The sequence below is a fragment of the Dreissena polymorpha genome, chromosome 2 (genome assembly GCF_020536995.1).
Source record: "Dreissena polymorpha isolate Duluth1 chromosome 2, UMN_Dpol_1.0, whole genome shotgun sequence".
In the NCBI taxonomy this organism is placed as follows: Eukaryota; Metazoa; Mollusca; class Bivalvia; order Myida; family Dreissenidae; genus Dreissena; species Dreissena polymorpha.
Window position 1 is genome coordinate 93,239,663 of NC_068356.1, and position 19,983 is coordinate 93,259,645.

The 19,983-nt window shown below is 35.6% G+C and overlaps 1 protein-coding gene across 9 annotated transcripts in view; it reads left to right on the top strand.

The window, feature by feature from the left end:
- LOC127868067 (chondroitin sulfate N-acetylgalactosaminyltransferase 2-like) overlaps positions 1–19,983 on the top strand; it is a 98,980-nt gene that overhangs the window by 6,863 nt on the left and 72,134 nt on the right. For 3 of the 9 annotated variants that reach the window (XM_052409661.1, XM_052409659.1, XM_052409655.1), the window contains exon 1: positions 12,399–12,555. The exons of 5 other annotated variants lie outside the window; for them this stretch is intronic. The gene's annotated coding sequence lies outside the window, so the exon portion shown is untranslated. Of the gene's footprint in view, positions 1–12,398; positions 12,556–19,983 lie in introns of those variants that run through there. One more of the 9 variants, XM_052409664.1, reaches the window with a different exon arrangement.

Genomic DNA, 19,983 nt, shown 5'->3' on the forward strand with positions numbered 1-19,983 from the left:
ACAATGGACAGGCTTTCAAAAAGTGTAAATTAGATCATCTAACTTCATGATGATGTTAATGGGATAAAGATTATCTCAGTCAAATTCGATAACCAGCCTGCCCGGTTGCTTAAAGCACTTCTGATGTATGGCCCTTGAATAATCCAAAATAGCCAAATCATCATTTTCTGCTCTCTAACTTAAATAGTGTTTATCATATAAGTATCAAACTTTGTTTACACACAAACTTTTTTATTTGAAATTTGGAGGTAAAAAACTGCTCGCTTTACATTGACAATATACTGTACCTTGACAATATTTTCACCCTAAAATAAAACTTTTTTCACAGATCAATTTTTCCGAGACATTTAAATGGGTGTATTTCATACTTGACATTTATAAGTGTTCTTACCAAAATCAGGACATTTCATGAAAATTGTAAAGGTGTTTGACCCAATGGTGAGACACCTTTACATTATCTTTGATTTTTAGTCTGTAATGCATCTAAAACAATAATCTCTCAAATATCAAGGTCACAATAAAAAAATTAAAAGACAATTTTGCCATAAAAGCTTGTTTGTAACACAAGCGGTGATTTGAGACAAAAGTCCCTTCCAGGGGAATTCATAACTATTGACACAGGTCTTGTCTAATAAAGTAGAAAATCCTAGTTATGCCCCCCCTTCGAAGAAGAGGGGATATATTGCTCTGCACATATCGGTCTGTCGGTCCGTCCACCAGGTGGTTTCCGGATGATAACTCAAAAACGCTTGAGCCTAGGATCATGAAACTTCATGGGTACATTGATCATGACTCGCAGATGACCCCTATTGATTTGAGGTCACTAGGTCAAAGGTCAAGGTCACGGTGACCCGAAATAGTAAAATGGTTTCCGGATGATAACTCAAGAACGCTTAGGCCTAGGATCATGAAACTTAATAGGTAGATTGATCATGACTCGCAGATGACTCCTATTGATTTTCAGGTCACTAGGTCAAAGGTCACAGTGACCCGAAATAGTAAAATGGTTTCCGGATGATGACTCAAGAACGCTTAGGCCGAGGATCATGAAACTTGATAGGTAGATTGATCATGACTCGCAGATGACCCCTATTGATTTTCAGGTCACTAGGTCAAAGGTCAAGGTCACAGTGACCCGAAATAGTAAAATGGTTTCCGGATGATAACTCAAGAACGCTTATGCCTAGGATCATGAAACTTCGTAGGTAGATTGATAATGCCTGGCAGATGACCCCTATTGATTTTCAGGTCAAAGGTCAAGGTCACGGTGACCCGAAATAGTAAAATGGTTTCCGGATGATAACTCAAGAACGCTTATGCCTAGGATCATGAAACTTCATAGGTACATTGATCATGACTCGCAGATGACCCCTATTGATTTTGAGGTCACTAGGTCAAAGGTCAAGGTCACGGTGACCCGAAATAGTAAAATGGTTTCCGGATGATAACTCAAGAACGCTTAGGCCTAGGATCATGAAACTTAATAGGTAGATTGATCATGGCTCACAGATGACCCCTATTGATTTTCAGGTCACTAGGTCAAAGGTCCAATGACCCGAAATAGTAAAATGGTTTCCGGATAATAACTCAAGAACGCTTAGGCCAAGGATCATGAAACTAAATAGGTAGATTGATCATGACTCGCAGATGACCCCTATTGATTTTCAGGTCACTAGGTCAAAGGTCAAGGTCACAGTGACCTGAAATAGTAAAATGGTTTCCGGATGATAACTCAAGAATTCTTATGCCTAGGATAATGAAACTTCGTAGGTAGATTGATAATGGCTGGCAGATGACCCCTATTGATTTTCAGGTCACTAGGTCAAAGGTCAAGGTGACCCGAAATAGTAAATTGTTTCCGAATGATAACTCAAGGACGCTTATGCCTAGGATCATGAAACTTCATAGGTAAATTGATCATGGCTCACAGATGACCCCTTTTGATTTTGAGGTCACTAGGTCAAAGGTCAAGGTCACGGTGACACGAAATAGTAAAATGGTTTCCGGATGATAACTCAAGAACGTTTATGCCTAGGATCATGAAACTTGATAGGTAGATTGATCATGACTTGCAGTTGACCCCTATTGATTTTCAGGTCACTATATCAAAGGTCAAGGTCACGGTGACCTGAAATAGTAAAATGGTTTCCGGATGATAACTCAAGAACGCTAATGGCTACGATCTTGAAACTTCATAGGTACATTGATCATAACTTGCAGATGGCCCCTATTGATTTTGAGGTCACTAGGTCAAAGGTCAAGGTCATGGTGACCCGAAATAGTAAAATGGTTTCCGTATGATAACTCAAGAACGCTTATGCCTAGGATCATGAAACTTCATAGGTACATTGATCATGACTCGCAGATGACCCCTATCGATTGTGAGGTCACTAGGTCAAAGGTCAAGTTCACGGTGACCCGAACTAGTAAAATGGTTTCCGAATGATAACTGAAGAATGCTTATTCCTAGTATTCTGAAACTTGATAGGTAGATTGATCATGACTCGCAGATGACCCCTATTGATTTTCAGGTCACTAGGTCAAAGGTCAAGGTCACGGTGACCCGAAATAGTAAAATGGTTTCCGGATGATAACTCAAGAACGCTTATGGCTAGGATCATGAAACTTCATAGGTTCATAGCTTATGACTGGCAGATGACCCCTATAGATTTTCGGGTCACTAGGTCAAAGGTCAAGGTCACAGTGACAGAAAACATATTCACACAATGGCTGTCACTACAACGGAGAGCCCATATGGGGGGCATGCATGTTTTACAAACAGCCCTTGTTTATATATTGAATTTGGGTTTGGCAGGTTTGAGGGCAGCTTTACACAGATGGTTTAGAGTTGATAAATTTAGTTAACCAATCTAAATGAAACTTTAGATATTAAACTTAAATGATGACCTTGCTTGTGATTGTATTTTTGGCATGTAAGTGTGAATCTCAAGGTCACTGTTTATAAAAAAGACAACAGTTTCTGCTCAATAATTTGAGTTTAAATAGAGATTTTGCACATAAATGCTGTGTGAAGGTAGCTTAGATTAAGCTTAGATTGAGATTTTTTAAAGCAGTTGAGTCAGGGTCACTGGAACTAAAAATAGAAAAACTGCAAAATAGTGGTTTTGGAGTTAGCATGTCCCAGTTTTGATGTAACTTTGTACAAAGAATTCCAATCTATCCTGGGAGAGTATTGAGGGCATGTTAGGTCAAGGTCAATGATATTGTTAGTTAAAACAGCAACAGGTGGTATCCTTTAAGGTGGAATAACTTAACCCATTTATGCCTAGTGGACTCTCCCATCCAACCTAAATTGGATCAATTTATTTCCGAAATTAGGGATGTCTAGTATATTTATTTCTATATTTAGAATATTTCTTACAGAAATTCCTTCAAGCAAACAGCGCAGACCCTGATGAGACGCTGCATCATGTGACGTCTCATCTGGTTCTACGTTGTTTGCCAAGGCCTTTTTTCTAGACTCTAGGCATAAATTGTTAAATTTGCATCAACCAATCTTGATAAAACTTGTGGTTCTGAAATATTTTTATTTAAAGCTTGCATGCAGACCTCCATGCTTTGGCTTGCATGTTGGACCAGATTGGTCAAGGTTACTTACTTAACATAGAAAAATTGTTTTCGCCAGATAGTATACATTTTGATACAGGTATTACGCTAAAATGTGTGTGTAGATAGCTGATCTAGCTTGGGATTGCTTGAATTATTTTATTTAATATCTAAATCGTTGAACACCTTTTTTCGTGGTGTTGGCCAAATTGTTTCTTGCATATGCCATTTCATATGACTGTTATACTTGTAATGTACTAAGCTGTGTTCCTAGAAACAATGTATCCTCTAGTTGTTATTTCTGTCATAAAGTTAAGAATTAAATCTTTCAATGCAAACAGTTTTTAAACAGGGTGCTTCGAGTTCATAAATTAAAAAACTTACCATTCTTTTTATGCCCCCCCCCCCCCCCTCCCCCGATCTTTTAAGTGGTGAAAGGTCAAGGTCATCCTTCAAGGTCAAAGGTCACATATATGGCTTCTGACAAACACATCTCTTGTTTTTCTTGAAATTAACAGGTATGCAAACTTCTCACGCTTCAAAGCTCTTGTTATTGAACAGTAAAGAAGGGAAGTTATTCCTTATCTCAAACATGAACATGAAACTTAAGATGATATCCCATGTGGATAATGAAGATGTTTTGATGACATTACCAGGCCCAGTCACCTTAGATGCCCATCTCCAGTGTCACTTGAAAACGCAGGAAAACAGCTCACAGCTTGCTGGTTTTGTTAACTTATGAGTACTTTGATATTGTTTTGGTGTCCCCACGGGAACTGGGGTACCGCTTTATAAAGTGGTTTTAAACAGGCTACAAGCAACTATTGTACTTACAGGGCTTTTTTTCCTTTTTTAGCAAGGGCCTTAAGAAGGCTTTTCACCCAAGAGAAAGGCCCCTTCTGCAAAGAGAATTTCTTTTAAATGCAGTGCCCCAGATAATTATTTCGGAAATAGGGTTTTCACCCACTGAATTTGAAAAATAGGGTGATTTCATTCTTGGAATAGGGTGAAATGAGTTATAAGTTGCATACAGTAAAACCATTGCTGCTTTACTTCTGTTGAAGCTGCACACAATTGTATTGATTCAATAAAACTGTAAACTAATATAATTAACTTTAATAAACTGATGTTTCATAACATCTTTAATCCTTGAAACTGTCAATAATATAAACTTTAAACTTAAAAAAAATCGATAACACGAATGATTCGGCACTTATTGGCTCTTGCTTTCTTGGTTCGAAAAAGTTAGCGATCGACTGATATTTTGGTGCAACAATTGCGGACGTCTTTCTCTTAGACATTTTTATTACACATCGTATTAGAAACTGAAAGTACAGACACTTTACAAATACATGCACAATGAACGACGGATTAAGTCAGATTGAAAACGCATGTATGCCGTCGTAAATAATTTTATTTTTTATTTTATTTAACTATGAAATCTAGTCTGCAGAGCGTTTGGATAGCTTTGACTGTTTTATTGCTCCATCATCCAGGCGCTTGCTGAATAAAAGCGTCACCGCGTAACGAAAATAATCACAAAAACCACCGAAAATGAGCAAAGTATTTTCGATCAAAGCTATTGTTTCCTACGCATCAAATAAGACGAATGTGCGTAAAAAACAAATAGGGTGCGTTTTCAATACGCATGATATTGTATTTCTTTGCGTTTTTAAACATTTTAATAGGGTGAAAGACGCAGATACGCAGCTTATCTGGGGCACTGTAAATGATGCAAATTTCCCCAAATTTCAAGCTAACTTAGGATTGTTTCCCTTTCTTTAGTTCTATAGATAATGTTTTCCCCAAATTGGAAGGCCAGGCCCTTTCCCCAAATCAAGAAAACAAACTGACCTACTATCACAGGTCTGTTATCATAGACATCAGGCCAGCCTACAGCAAAACTGATGACAGGTGAGAGCAAAGCTGAAGGGGTTTGACACTGGTTCAACCTGGGGTCATCTCATGACGAACTCGTTGTTATCATGAAGAATCTAATTTGCATGAAAATTAATTTCAATTCCGTCCTCATACGCGACAATTTTAGGAAAAAAATCCGAAAATCATTTAATTAAAAAAAATTGGCCTTATTTACTATGTGTTACTTCTTCAAGGACACAATTTCATTGCATGTGTTTAAATACATTTATCTTTAAGTGCAAAATAAAAACCGATTTATCAATTTTTGGTACCAAAAGACCACTTCCCAACTAAATTAGGTATTTTGATAACAACAAAATTAGGCTACAGAAAGCATAGCATGCTTTGATATTCTAAATTGTAATGGAAGTGAACTATGTTTGCATGTATGCTAACATTGAGAGATGTGTTTCATCATGTGATTGATAATACTTATTTAAATACACTGTAACTTCAATATAGCGCGGTCAATGGGGTCCAAGCCGCGAAACAGCGTTATAACGGATCCGCGTTATAGGTTTTGAGCTCATTTACTGCAGGGCGCTATAAAAAAAAAACAGGTATAGAATAGCCTATAATATAGGTCATGTATATTGCCATGCTGTGTTGACGCAAATACATGCATATAAATCGCATCGTATCGATAACAGTATACATTCGCTTTTCTTATGTGCACATTTATCCAATAATCCAATAAAATTGCAACATCACTTAAAAAATAATAATCTTGAACATTAATGACGATATATGTTTAAGAAATTCGTAAACACAACCGTACGCATATATGCCATTTTCAGAAGTGTTAAGAGTACAGTGCATTATGGGGCAGAGCTTTCATTGGACGAGCGACTTTAAATTTAGATTAAATGCAATATGACTCATGTACAAAAAATTGTTTTATTGCGTCATATGCATGCAAAAAACGTGTTTCCCGGGGACTTTCAAATAAGGCGCGAAAATGAAAGTGAAACTCTGTTAACAATTACCGGTACACTGCGTTCGCATGTAAATAAATCGTCTGCATTATTTAATTTCTTATACACGAACTGAAAGATTAAATGACAAAATACTAGAATGATAATGAAATGACAGAAAAAGTTGTTTAATACAGTACGCAGTATATTTCACTGCCGCTCATTTAATATAGTCAAACTGCATCCATATCAAAGTAAGAATGTTTCAATCGTTTAGAATTACTTGAATTGTATAACTATCCCGCTTGCACTTATGGAAATTATCGCACTGAACCGCTCTGATGAGGAATACATGTAATAAACACTGACAAGCGAGTTTTTCACACCTTTATTGACATTACACAACAGATTAACACCAATTAGCTGTCGGTGTTGTTTAACCTCGAGGCGATTATAATCGGTTCAATGGACGGTTGAATAAAGCAATCAACATGACTGTGATTGCCGCCATCTTTGAATTGTCTGAAAATACATGAAGTTGCATAATACGGATTTGAATCAGAAATCAAATGGAAGGTTGGAGAAAAAATGGGATCCAAGCACCCTCCGCGTTATATTGGATTCAGAGTTATAACGGAGCGCTTTATATTGGAGTGACAGTGTAATATCCTTATTAACAGTTAACTAATTTGTATTGTGGATTTATTAGAAAGTCAACAAAATACATACATGAGAACGATGTAAAAACTGTTTATATTTAAAACACATGAAAATCCAGTATACAATGCTTTTACATAATATTGGAAGCTAGCCTGCCCATAAAATAATCAAAATGATGTGAATCTTTCTCTTTATTTCTGAGTCACCCTAAACATCCTTACTGCCTCCAAGCAATTGTCAATTGTAAGACAAGAATTTTAATTAACTGTTGAGAAGCATTTAACTCCCAATTTTATTAGTTGTTCATTAACTGGAGTTGGGGATTATGTTTGAATCACTGTTCGATCAGGAAGGACGGGGCCCACTCAGAGCCTGTGTTTTGCACCCCATATAAAATATTATTAACAAATAATTTTCTGAAAGTTGAAATGTTGTTTAGAAATATTGTTGATTATAATTTTGAGATGCTGTTTACAAATGTTACTTAGTTTCATTCAAAGATTTTTTTTGCAAAATGGTTTTTGCTGCCAAGTTAAAATATAATTAAGTTTCAATTAAAAAGTAAAATAGTTACATTTGCAGTGTTGTTATTAAAGATTAATGCGGCAAATTGTATTGTTAATCATACCCAGACATCTTAACTTCAAGCCTTTAGCCTTAAGCAAACAATTACAGCTTATGTTGCATAATGTAATTCCATAATAGACCGTTCCAGAATTGATAAATTGACCGCCGCCATATTGTCAGTCACATGACTGTCCGCCATTACACTTCTGCTAACATGTGCGAGTCTGCGATTCCAAAGGCCAAAAATGTAGAGAATTCTCGCTTCGCCGATGTCGGATAAATAAATTACTTAATGAATAATTTTCAGGCGATAATCACATTTTTGTTGTTAAAATGATTGTTTGAAGTTGAGATTGATAGCTACAAATAAAATGTTTAAAATTCTTTCGTGTATTTGTTTGTGTGTGTGTAATCAAGTGGTAATCATTGGCGAAAATTTGCCGGTTCAGTCGCTCATATTATGTGTTTCATTAGACTTTTTACTTTTAACTTGTTACAATCAATTCACGCATGTATTGTTGTGTTGATTTTAATAGCCGCAACATCAGGCAGATTATATTTTAATTAATATTTATTAAAGATTCTCGCGAAATTTATTACCGCTAATTGGTCTTAATTGGTAAAACTCTATTATTCTAAAATCTTAACATATTATATTAAGTATGATATTTTTGATATGCCTTCCATTATTTTTCTTGTTCTAACTGAAATCAGAGATAAAAAAATTGTTGTTTGGATTTAAATTAAATTTTGTGAGCTGGAATTATGTCACGTAAAAAACAGAACTTTTTATCATGAGAGAGTGATATTGATCTTGATGATCTTTTAGGTGATTATACAGAAGATGAAGACAATGTGAATATACCTAGTTGAATAGATTTTCATCTTGGAATAATTTAACAGCTATACAGTTAAAAATACTTAAAAAATGTATTTTATAGTTCTTTGCAGTAATGCAAAACATATGGATAACGACACTTGTTTAGTCAATTAATCGAATAAAACTCAGGAGAAAAAAAAAAAAAAATTCAAAAATATGTTATTTAGTGCAAAACGAATTTATAAATACATTTATTTGCATCTTTAAAAAAACACGGCATTAGCATCAAAGTATAGATTATCTGAAGACTGAAAGGTCGACAATTTGACACAACAAAGAGCTCTATGCATAAGCCGTATTGTTGTGTTTTTTTGGCAGAAAAGCTTCAATAAATTACAATAGTAATACATCTAATAATAAAAATATAATTATCAATGGCATGTCGTGAGTACACTAGTGTGATAAACAAATGAGAGATAGAAATTGTAAGGGTGCATCGAAAATAAACATACTACAAAGCCCTATTAAAGGCGAAGTGCATGATGGTATTTACATGTAATTTTAATTTCATGGGTTTTGTACAAAGAATGACGCTATTGAGGAATATTAACATACAACTGAAAAATACATCTTCACATGATGCAAAATGAAGGGACTGTACTCATGTATATTGAAAGCTCGTTACTAGTGAGTATGAGTGACAAATATCTAACATTTTAACTCACATATATTTATAAACATTTTTTTTTGTAAACATTTTTTTCATCTCTTGGTGTCAAATGTAATTTCTTGTTTTTGTGATGTTGTTCGTGCATGCCGTAACATTAAATCTTCAAACGGAATGACATTGTTTTAATTAACCCATACCCGCTTAATACGTTAAATATTTATACGTAAATTTTACAATTATTGAATACTTTATTTTTTCATAAATTAAATGGGCTAGTATCTTTACGGTGTACAATTTCTGATATTCTATATTGGACATAACTTTTTATTTGTACAATATGTAAAATATCTAATGTATGCAACTGTTAAGTATGTCGGGTGGGGGGGGGGGGATAAATTATCCAACCAAATGACTGCTAAATACTACCAGAAAGAGGAGACATGGTAGCATCATCAATTGTGTTTAATGACCAGACTGTCATCTGCCACCCAGTGTGGTTTATGTCACCATGTTGTAAGTTCAGTCTGGACAAAATCTGATCAAAACAAGATAATCGGATTTTGCAGAACAAAGGGGCAATTAAACATTGGAATGCAAAGGCTTACACGATTTTAAGATTGATGCAAATAATCAAATGAAAAATATTGCATTTAATTTAATTAAATGCTTTTTTTTTATGTGTCAATGTCTTAGTTTTCCTAGACAAATACCTAAAAATGCATGGTTTTCAAATATTTTTCTGTCATAACACTAGCGTAACAATGTCATGACAGCCTTAGAAAGAAATTCATCCGTTGAATAATCGGTGCTCTCTTATATATGTTACCGGTTGTTAGCAGCAGTGTAATGGCGGATGCGGAGAGTAATCAGGGGAGATAATTGGGTAATGACTAAATTTTGGAACGGTCTATACCCAAGCATTCTAAGCTAATTGCAACTTTATATTCTCAAATTGACATTCTTGATTGTTCTTGAATGCTAAATAAATTTCAAGCCATTCACTATGGTCTAGACAACTGTTAAGAAATTTTGTATAAAAGTGCAGAATATTGAACATGAAAAAATATAGAGAATTTAGCCTTACTTTGTGAAACTTTACTTTGTGATTTTCTGTGTGATAAACTTCATAAAATGTTATAGGAAAACTGTGTGATATATGGACTTTTGTTATTATTACTGTTAACTTAATACTCAGTGAAAATAAACACTTAACTAATCAACACTTTGTGAGTTGCTTCTGGTGTCTTCCAAACAACAAACTGCGTCTCAAACACTTAATATCCGCAGTGGCATAATACCTGTCACTCTTATATTTCTGGGCCTTTTGAGGCCCTTTCCTGATGTTTATGACATCAGAAGGTATTTAAACAGCCAAGTCATCCTTGAGGTTTATCAATTACTGCTATATTGATATCTGCCTGATAAAAAGCTGCTTGATATATATATTTGTTATAAGTTCAACAGAAAGTTGTTATATCAGTCAATGTTTGGAGTTGATATTAATCAGAATCAACTATCAAGTTAACATATGAAGCGGCAAGGCCATTATTGCATGAGGTATATTTAGAACAAACATAGGGGCAAAATCGGCCAGTACTGTTTCAATGCTTTATTGATATTGATTGTCAACAGGGGCTTTAAATTTAATAAGTAAAAAATAATTGATATATATGCAAGATAATACTTTTGCAAAATGTTTGTTGGCAGGGCTGAGTCTGAGGAGACTAGGCTGATGCGCTCTGTTTGTCACTTCCTGGACCAACGCCTGCTGTGGCTAAGCACTGCAGGCCAATGCGAGAGTGGCAGTCCTTGTTGCACAATATGCATGCAAAGGGGCTTGCAGTCGGGTGTAGGGCGGCGCGTGCTTTTTGCATGCTTCTCTTTTGAGTTGCAAGCTCAGATCTGCTTTCCTCGGCTGCCTCAATTCCTCTATGTATGGACTGTTTCCAGACGGGCGATCCTCGGCCAAAGACTCCCAGGTGTCTGTTGGGATGCCGCAGGCTTTGAAGTCCCTCTTGCAGGCATCCTTGTACCTCAGGACTGGGCGACCCACAGGTTGCATGCCAGTTGCGAGCTGGCTGTACATTACGTCCTTTGGTTGGCGTCCATCCTCCATTTGGCGCACGTGGCAAAGCCATCGGAGGCGGTGTTGAGTTAGAAGAGCATACATGCTTGGGATCTCAGCACGTTCTAGTATGCCGCTGTGCGGGATGCGATCCTGCCACTTTATCTCCTAAATTCGCTTTAGGCACCGCATGTGAAAGGTGTTGAGGCGGCATTTTAAAAGTGAGCGAATCATCTATACAGTGTCATATTAGTCTCACAGACGTACCATGGACATCACTTTCCGCTTAGACTGAATGTTCATTGGAAGAGACTTCCTTTAAAAACAAAAAAACATACAAGCTGACTACACAAAGATTTAACAACCGCCTACCCTATCTGAAAATCCTGGATCTGCCCTTGGGAATCACCAGGTGTGCTTAATCACTGAATCCATAAGTAACTTGACTTGTTCACAACTGATCAAGGACAAAGTTTAATGTGGTTGTAGATAAATATTGATTTGTTCATTGATAAAGATTGTGTTATCCATGGGAAGTTTGCTGAAAGCTGTTTTGTCAATCACCATTACAACTGCTGAGCAAAATATGAAGGAAAACTTGTGCTGTAAATATGCATGAATATGTTGCTTCTTATCTTCAGGTATAAGATAGGATAAAGTAAGTGATAATAAATATATACTTGGAAAAGAGTTGTATGTTCTGTTGACTTTATTTGTCAGAATTAGAACATTAGAAGCAGAAGGTTTAAACTTGTTGATATGAAAAACTGTCTACTGGTTTTTAGTAGAAAATGTAGTGAAATGGGAAAGGGCACACTAACAATTAATTTAAAAAAACACATCATTTCCTTTCATCAATTGCAATACTATTTATTACTAGAAGTGTGGTCAATATCTTTAACAGTTACAGTGTCATCTGCTAATATCATCCACCCTCATTCTTTCCTCAAGTGGTTAAACTACTTCACTTACCACTTGCCACTTTTTGTACATTATCTTATTTACATTTTAATATCAGTTTGCAGGCCAGGCACACACAGATTGTGTCAAATATTAGACTTTGTATTGTGATTTTATCAACCTAAACTTTGCTGACCTCTCTATCCGTAATTCAAACTCCACTCAGGTCTAACACAATATGGCATCTTTCAACTGAAGGGCTTGACCAAACATGACCCTAGCAGAGTGAAATACTACACCCTACCTCTTCCATTACACTCCATTAGGGAATAACCACAGTTTGATAAACTCTAATTATTCTTGATAAGGAGTAGCATGTGTGATGAGGATATTGGTAAACCACAGTAAATGGTTGAGGAGGGAAATTCAGGAAATTGTTTCTGAAATGTGGTGGAGTTACTTTTAGTGACAGGTATTCATGGTACATTCTCCAAATAAAATGTTAAACAAAAAGGTTTCATGTGAATTTCATTATTATTTAGCGGGCTGCTGTTGCATTGGTTCGTACATAAAATTATGCAAGGTTTAACCTTTTTATGCCCCTCTTTGAATAAGCAGCAGAAATCAGTCGACTCATGGTCTGTCTGTCTCTATGTCTGTGCAAATTTTCCTGTCTCAACCATACCTTTTGGATATATTTATTATGCCCTCCTTCTAAGAAGAGGGGGTATATTGTTTTGCTGGATGTCGATAGGTCAATCTGTTATCTGGTAGACCAGTTCGTTTCCGATCCATAACTCGTCAACGAATTGACTGATTGGCTTCATACTTCACATGTGCATTGGCCTTTGATAGTAGATGACCCCTATTGAAATTGTGGTCTCTAGGTCAAAGGTCACTGTCACAGTGTGAAAATCGTTTCCAATCAATAACTCATCAATGCATTGACAGATTTGCTTGATTCTTCACATGTGCATTTGACTTGGACAGTAGACCCCTTTGAAATTGGGGTCACTGGGTCAAAGGTCACTGTCACATTAAGTGTGAAAATAGTTTATGATCAATAACTCATCAAAGAATTGACCGATTGGCTTGATGCTTTACATGTGCATTGGCCTTGGACAGTAGATGACCCCTATTGTAATGGGGATCATTTTGTCAAAAGTCAAGGTCACTGTCACAATAAGTGTGAAAATCGTTTCCATTAAATAACTCGTCAACAAGTTGACTGATTGGCTTGATACTTCCCATGTGCATTGGACAGCAGATGACCCTTATTGAAATTGGGGTCACTAGGTCAAAGGTCATGGTCACAAAAAGTGGGAAAATGGTTTCTGATCAATAACTTGTCAACAAATCGACCAATTGGATTTCTACTTCCCATATGTAGGCCTTGGACAGTAGATGACCCTTATAGAAATTGTGGCCACTAGGTTAAAGGTCAAGGTCACTGTCACAATAAGTGTGAATTTTTTTACGATAATTAAGTCGCCAATGAATTGACAGATTGGCTTGATACTTCGCATGTGCATTGCCCTTAGACAGTAGATGACCCTTATTGAAATTGGGGTCACTAGTTCAAAGCCGTGTTTGGGGGGGGGGAGTCTCCAACCGCGGAACTCTTGTTGATTTTGAAATAACTTGCAACAAATGCCCATCTTTGGATGATGACGTGTTGCGAATATTGCCCGCCTCCCTTCTTCAAGGTCAAGGTCACACTTATAGGTCAAGTTAGACTTGGCCATATTATAAAACTGGTTTTTCAGGCTGTTCTTTGTTGTTTATCATACGTGTATCACACATCTCATGACACCAAAGGTCAAGGTCACATATAGAAGTCAAATTTCAAATTTTGCCATGAACAGGTTGTTGATGGCATAAGCAGAGTTTTAAGACAAAAATGGAATGTGTGGCATCCCTTCCCTGTGGACTTAAGTTTTGTTTTGAGTGACTGAGTAGTAGTATTATAAGTGTGTGTGAGTCTTATTTCATACTAAATTTTCAGAATGCTTTTACTGGGACTAGGACAAGTTACCGGATTTTAGATAAGAATGTTAATATGTTTATATTCTCCTTAAGATTAATGATAAACTTTGCGACAAAAGGTAAATTTGATCCCAAACTTTTTTGATGAAAATATCTTTAAAAAAACGTCTTAATTTTTCATATTTTGTGTAAAAAAAATAATTTTCTAATGTTTACATCGAGAGGGTAAAATAATTATATTAGGTTATTTTATGGGAAAAACAACAACTATTTAATAGCAGGAGAATGGGGCCAAGGGAGATTTTTCATTGAAGTCAATATGATTTTTTTAGCTCATCTATTTTTTGAAAAAAAATTATGAGCTATTGTCATCACCTTGGCGTCGGCGTCCGGTTAAGTTTTGCGTTTAGGTCCACTTTTCTCAGAAAGTATCAATGCTATTGCATTCAAACTTGGTACACTTACTTACTATCATGAGGGGACTGGGCAGGCAAAGTTAGATAACTCTGGCGTGCATTTTGACTGAATTATGTGCCCTTTTTATACTTAGAAAATTGAAAATTTTGGTTAAGTTTTGCGTTTAGGTCCACTTTTTTCAGAAAGTATCAATGCTATTGCATTCAAACTTGGTACACTTACTTACTATCATGAGGGGACTGGGCACGCAAAGTTAGATAACTCTGGCGTGCATTTTGACAGAATTATGTGCCCTTTTTATACTTAGAAAATTGAAATTTTTTGTTAAGTTTTGTGTTAAGGTCCATTTTATTCCTTAAGTATCAATGCAACACTTACTAACTACCGTAAGGGGACTGTGCAGGCAAAGTTATGTAACTCTGACTGGCATTTGGACGGAATTATGGGCCCTTTATACTTAGAAAATTGAAAGTTTGGTTAAGTTTTGTGTTTTGGTCCACTTTACCCCTAAAGTATCATAGATATTGCTATCATACTTGGAACACTCGCAAACTATCATAAGGGTACAGTAAAAGGACAAGTTGCATAACTCTGGATGTCATTTTTACGGAATTATGGCCCTTTTTTGACTTAGTAACTTTGAATATATGGTTAAATTTTGTATTTCGATCCACTTTACTTCTTAAGTATCAAGGCTATTGCTTTCAAACTTCAAATACTTTCATGCTATCACGAGGTTACTGTACCTGGCAAGTTGAATTTTACCTTGACCTTTGAATGACCTTGACTCTCAAGGTCAAATTATTAAATTTCTCTAAAATTGCCATAACTTCTTTATTTATGATTAGATTTGATTGATACTTTGACAAAACTACTCTTACCTGACATACCACAATAGACTCCACCCAAACCATCGCCCGTGCCCCCCCCCCCCCAACCCCCCCCCCCCCCCCCCCTATTTTTTTTTTTTTTTTTTTTTTTTTTTTTAAGATCATCTCACAAATGACCACCACACCCTCACACTATACCACCCAACCCCCTCCCCAATTTTTTTTTTAAACGGTTAAAAAACAAAACTATTTATTTTGATTATTTTATATTTGAAATACCGTCCAACCATCGCACCCAAGAACCCCCCCCCCCCCCACCCCCCCTCCCCCCACCCGAATCCCCCCCCACCCTACTTTTTTTTTTTTTTTTTTTTTGAAGATCATCTCACAAATTACCACCACACCCTCACACTATACCCCCCCCACCTCACCCCCCCCCCATTTTTTTTTTGAAACGGTTAAAAAACACAAATATTTATTTTTATTATTTTATGTTTGAAATACCGTCCAACCATCGCACCCAAGAATCCCCCCCCCCCCACCCCCCCTGATTTTTTTTTTCCTTTTTTTTCGCATTTTTGGAAGAAAATGTAATAAATGTCCACACCCCCACACAATGCACCGCTCTTCACTCCACCCCCTCCCTCCTTTGTGATTGAAAATGAGAGTCCCTTCACCTTTAAAAAGAAAATAGATGAGCGGTATGCACCCGCAAGGCGGTGCTCTTGTTTTGTTTTTTTATAACAAAACTCGTGTAGGTGTGAAAAATTATTTGACCCTTGGAACAATAACTGCTGTCCATTGTTTTTGTATGCTCATCATTTGCTGACCTACTGAACCATCAGTTTTGAAGCTGAACACAAACAATCAAATTGGTGCTAATATCAACCCATCAAGTGGGACATGCTATTTTTGCTCAGTAATTTTAATACATGCTGTTCCCATCAGGGTAGGATAATAGATTTGGCAGAGAGGGCAACCGGTCATGTTTTTGTTTTTCCTACCTGGAATGTGTAACATGCAATTTGGCTATGTCAGCATTTGTATAAAGCATTCTTTCATATTCACATGGTCACAGGACAGGGCTCATGGGTTTGCAATGTTTTCAGTTGCTTTGTAAAAGTTTTCGTTGGCCAGTGACTGTAAAGCCTATTTAAGAATAATTTATATGTATTATTGACTTGTTTGTGTTTCCTATTTTCCATATTTAGAACAGCTGTGCTCAATGAAACGTTTTGTTTAAAGGAAATTTCTTCTAGATGAAAATCCATTCTATGGGGGAAAGTTTAGTGGCTGTTTAGCCTGTGCGGTCTTCAAATGCATTTAGCCCAGTTTTCCCAGAAACCAACTCATATATAATATATATATATATATATAGTATAGTACTCATGGTAAGGTAACCCCAAATTTAAATTAACCCGAGATCAACACCTTATCTTTTAAGTCAATATTGTGCCTAATTGTATGTTCTTATCATCGGTGTAACAAGAAAATGTTTGTCTCTTATCTCCCTAAATCTGAATAAGTAATTGTTATAATTATATTAGAGTTATAAATGAAACAGAAAGAAGTACTATAAAAAGTGGATTTAGAGCCAGGGCCCTCAATCCATTTTAGGGGAAGCGGGTCGCTACCCTCATGAGGGGTAATTTTCATGGCGTTTCGCTTTTGAGGGATTTTTTTTTCTTACTCTCTCATTATAACATTTGTACATGTTTGCACTATATTCATTTCATTTTTCATAATTTAGTATGTTTGACAAGATTAAATTGATATAGAATTGAGATATAATAATCATGAGACACATCTTATTAAAAAAAAAAAATGTTTTTTTTTCAGGGGGAATTTTTGGGGAAAAAAGTATACTTTTCAGGTGGGGGTCTGCGGCCGAAATTCGGCCGCAGATTTGATAGATTGAGGGCCCTGAGAGCATATGCTATTTTAGAGCCTTGTTCATTGCTACTACAGGAGTTAAACATGTTTCAACTAAAACTTTCATGGATGAATGATGTAATAAAAATAATGGTTCATTTCAAATCATTTTGTAAATCAGGCTACTTTTATGGCTAAAAGCCATTAATACTGTTGAAGTTAAAAGAATATTTCATTTGAGAAGATGTTATTTAATGTATATGAAATGATGCATGATGATGTGTGTGTTGTTGAAGAATACTAAAGCAGATGATAAGTAGATGAATTTGAATAAGAAAAGGTGACTAGACAGAGATTGCATGCTTTGGTTTAGGAATAATAGGACAGGGGGGGGGGGGGTTAAGGGTATAGGGGAAGGGTTGCATGTCATATTCAAAATACCAATAACATTTCATACATTTGATACCTATTATTATGAATTAAAATAATTAAATAATATCTTAATTAATACTTACATACTTGTAAGCGGCATAAGAAAGTCATGAGTTGTATTAAGAGTGATAACACATACATAATGTTATAAGGAAACTATTCAATATTTTTATTTGAATTACTGCACTAAAAATATGTATACCCTTCTTGAACCTGCATCTTGTAAAATGCTGCTTTTCAATGAGGCATCTTGTGATGAAAATTAATGCATCCTGATAACAATGCTAGTTTTTCTGTTTACTGTTTCTTTTCATCCTTGAATGGTGGGCGTAGACTTCCGCTTTGATTTGTGCGCACTTAATTTGTCTTGCAGACTGATGTTTGTTTATGTGTAGAAAACCTTCTTCAGGTTAAAGGCTGTTGCCAGCTTCATATCTTATATACCATTGGCAGGATTTTTCTGAGACTTGGCTAAATGCTCAGGTCAATGGTTAGGTGCAGAGGGCACCATTCAGTCATGCAGTGTCAAGGTCTATGTCACATTTGAAGGTCAAACATTTGAGACTCTATTTTGTGTCCACTGCATATATTCTTTTATGATTGATGCTCCTATGTTATCCTTATTTAGATGGTGTGCAGAAGGCATAAATAAGACAGGTTCAATGTCAAATTTCAACTTTAAGTATTTGGACAGCTGTTTCCTTTTCACATATCATCAATACTTTAACAAAATGTACATGAACTTTTTTTTTTAAAGTGCAATAAACATTGTGAAAGTTGTCATTTAGGCCATATAATATAATAAACAGTCCCATATAATAGAATAATTAACAAAATACTCATGGAATCTGAACCTTGCATCATGTCTTGTTGGCTGACCTTGACAAAAGCTTTGTGTTTGGCCGATAGTCCCAGTCCTGACTGTTTTATGATTGTGAGGTGGTTTGTTTTTAAAAAAGGTGGCTTTCCTTCTTAAAAATCCCAGTTTCTTCCTTTAAGTTTTTTTGTTTTTATTGCAGACTTTTCGAAATGTCTGCATCACCTAGATTTCATCAGCTTCATCTGTTAAAAGAATCAAGCTCCCTGTGATGAGATTTGGGGCACTTGATTGCAAAAGCTCTTTTATGTTTTTCTGTTGAACTGGTTTTGTACTCAAGTTGGTGTGTTTGAGAAGTTTGTAAACACTGTCAGTGCATTTGTAAGAGATACTATTAATGACTAAATCATCTTGATAATAGGCTTTTCATTTTATTCCACTTCAAACATTGGAAGTAAATACAGAAGTGAAACTAATCAAATCCTGGTGTAAGTTGTTTTTGATGGCAAATTCATTTCATGCTCGTAACAAATTGATTCAGAGGCAGGGATCTAATAGGATTTTATCATAGTAAATTTGTTTTTCCATTAAATTTGTTTGATGATGAATTCCCTGCTGCTGTTTTTAAAATTTAAATTGGAAAATTAAATTTCTTAATGGGTCATAAATGTTTATTCAATAATGCTTCTTTATCTTCATTGTTATTGAAATGATCTTCCATAATAATAGTTTCCAACTGACAAGATTCATTGCAAAAAGAAACAATGCTATTTTTTATTGACATGAAAGGTATTCATTTTCATGTATCTTGTATTCTTTGCATAATTCAGCATGAGTCAGTATGAAAATAAAGTAGCTAAATGTGTGATTCTTCAGGATCATGACCATAAAATAAAGTGTTATTAAGGCTTAGCGGTTGTCGAAATATCATACTTAGCGTGTTGATATTTTAATGCCCCAAAAGGACAGTGTATAATACAAAATTAATATGCTTTTATTTACTATGGTACTTCTACTGGATTTTGGTCACATTTGATGAATTTATTATAAGTATGGAATTAAAGAAATATTGTCATGTTGTTGTCTTATAAAATGGCAGTGAGAAAAAAACTCTCTTTAATATCAAGAAATGAAAGTGCCACTTTTGCCTATGTTCTAGCTAGTGGAAAGAAACATTACAAGTATTTGTGCACACCAAGAAGAATTCTAGCTGGAATGTAAATTACCAAGCATTGCGTTTTTTTGTTTGAATTAGAAATGGAGAAACAATATTATTTACAAATATTCTTGCATTAATTTAAGTATTATGAAGGTAATAATTATGTTTTAGCTACATACAAAGTAGGCTCATGATTTTAAGTGTCATTTAAAGAATAATTGAGTCAAAATGCATGTGCTATTAATGCAAATAAAAGTCAAATATAGTTGCCACTTTCTCATTCATATATCATTTATTCTTGTTCGAAATAAGTCATTCATACCACTAATTGTACCCCCTTCTAAGATGGCGGCATGTAGCAGTCATGGTGTACATGTGTTCAAGTGT